Below are 2,315 nucleotides of genomic sequence, written 5' to 3'. Positions count from 1 at the left end.
TCAGCAATCGGGAGCCCCGCAAAGCCCGCAGATGATATTTGCTCATTGTGTTTATAGTCCTTACATCTCTTTGATTCTATCACAGCCGCCTCCTCTCTTTTCCCTCTCTCTTTTATGCCATTGATTTGTTAGAGAAACCAGGTCATTTGTCCTGCATCGTGTCCCACATTCTGCATTTGGCTGATTGCTTCATTGTGGTATCATGTAACTTGTTTTCCATCCCCCATGTCTTCTTGGGAGCTGGCAAGATTTGTGTTTTGAAAACATCATCCTGGCTGCTCTGTGGAGCACTGAATGAGGGCAGGAGAGAGGAGGTGAGAGGCTGTGTTGGTTACCCAGGCAGGAGGGCGGCCCCCAGATGACCGCGATGGTACATGGCCTTGGGGGCTGCATGGACAGAGGGGAATGGGCCCATTCAACGGACGCTTAGGAGACAGGACCCCCAGGACTTGTTGACTACTTGGAAAAGAGCATGCTTCTCCATGCTCCATGAAGAGGCTGGGCCTGACCATGAGACAAACCAAAAAGGCTGCTTTCTCCTGGAAAAACATTTACATGTTTACTGACGTTCTCCTCACAATTATCATTTATGGCAAGTTTTAAGGGCATACAAAGTTGTAGTATTATTGTTGGTCTTAAATTTTATTGCTGTGGCTTTAAAGCATAAACAAAAATAATTCCTTAAGTAGTTGGAAATTGTAATGATACTCTTGGGATTGGATTTTACTGCCATGGATACTGTAAAGCACAAAGATAATAAATTTAAATTGCAGTATTCGTATTGGGAATATATTTTATTACTTTGGTCAGAACACAAAGAAACAGGATTCATAATGCTTGTTTTTCTCCCAGCAGCAGGTTTAGACGTCATGACACCGGGTCTGGTGTGGGGAGGGTCAGAGGTCGCCAGCATCACGGTCATGTGACAAGGTTCCAGACGTCTGGCTGGTAGGACGGCAGGTGGTCAAGGCACTGGAGAGAAGCAGGTCACATGAGGAGGAGGAGGTACAGGTGGTCACATGGCACTGAGAAAGGTTCATCTGGCAGGAATTGCTCTGAACCCCCACCTCACCAAGATGGCTCTGCATCCCACCCACCCATGCCCCCCATGGCTTCACATGCTCCCAATTTGAGTCCAGTTTTGAAAACAAGTTATACAGACCAAGGACTGCTTTGGGTTTGGGTGTTGCATGGTCTTGCACTTTGTAGACACGGCTTTCGGCTTCCTCTGTGTCCATCTCAGTGGAAGGCCCACCAAACACCCAGCCAGAAACCTAGAAGTTGTTCTTGATCTCTTCTCCCTCACCCCTGCACATCATCCCTCACCGGCCCTGCGCATTCTGCCTCCCCCATATCTGTCCCATCAGTTGCTATCTCTCCACCCTGTCTCAGACCAGCATCAGCTCTCACTGGCAAATCATTCCAGCCATGGTACTGCCCCAGGTCTCGCCCTTGCAGTCCACCCTCCACGCTCATCCACATAAGAATAACGACGGCCGTTTACTGATCATTTGTAATGTGCCAAGGGCTGTGTTACGCATCTTACAGCACCATCTCATGCAACCCTTACAGCTTCCCTAGGAAAGAGGAATAGCTCTTCTTTCATAAATGATTAAACTGAGTTCAGACAATAAATAGCAAAAGACATCACATACTTACGAAAATCACCAGACACAAGGAGAAAAGAAATCTCAGGTCCTTTCTTGGTTCTCAATTCTCCCTGTTGCCACTTCTTCCTCCTCTCCTTCCCTCCTTCCTTCAACAAATAAACCCATTGGCATGAAACACAAGAGCACTGCCAGTTTCTCCAGACTCATCCATCACCTGGACCCCAAGTAACCACGGCTCTCATTAACAAAGTAACTTATCATTTTTGGAATGCCATTTACTCTTGTCATTCCTCTTATCGAGAATGTAACTTCTTTCCCTGTCATTGTCTAACTACTGTTTATCTTCCAACATTTATTTTAGACATCATCTCCACCAGGAAGCCTATTTTTAAACTATGCTCTTCAAAACACCCATGAGCATGTAGCCTGTGTGTACACACACACGCATGCTTATGCATACGGGCACACACACACACACATACACACACACGCACACAGCTGCTATGGCTCCCCCCTCGGGTCCTACTGTATCCCGGGTGTCTCCCTATCAAGGTGCTTCTTACACTGTATTGGAACCATCTACGTCGTCTTTTAGCCTATAATTTGCCTGAGAGCAGGGACTTTGTCTTTTGTCTCTGAACTCCCAGAATCCAACACCTGAATTTCAGCACACAGTAGGTGCTTAATGGCATTTGCTGAATGAAT

General features: G+C 46.6%; 1 long non-coding RNA gene across 1 annotated transcript; it reads right to left on the bottom strand.

Moving 5' to 3' along the window:
• Positions 1 to 781: 781 nt before the first annotated feature.
• On the bottom strand, positions 782 to 2,061 carry LOC103677464. Its single transcript, XR_572409.2, has 2 exons — positions 1,656 to 2,061; positions 782 to 972 (listed from the first exon to the last, which is right to left on the bottom strand). It is a non-coding gene; the product is annotated as an uncharacterized LOC103677464 (long non-coding RNA).
• Positions 2,062 to 2,315: the final 254 nt, after the last annotated feature.

The sequence above is a fragment of the Ursus maritimus genome, unplaced genomic scaffold, assembly GCF_017311325.1.
Source record: "Ursus maritimus isolate PB19 unplaced genomic scaffold, ASM1731132v1 scaffold_9, whole genome shotgun sequence".
NCBI classification, from domain to species: Eukaryota; Metazoa; Chordata; class Mammalia; order Carnivora; family Ursidae; genus Ursus; species Ursus maritimus.
This window is presented reverse-complemented; position numbering and strand designations above follow the sequence as displayed.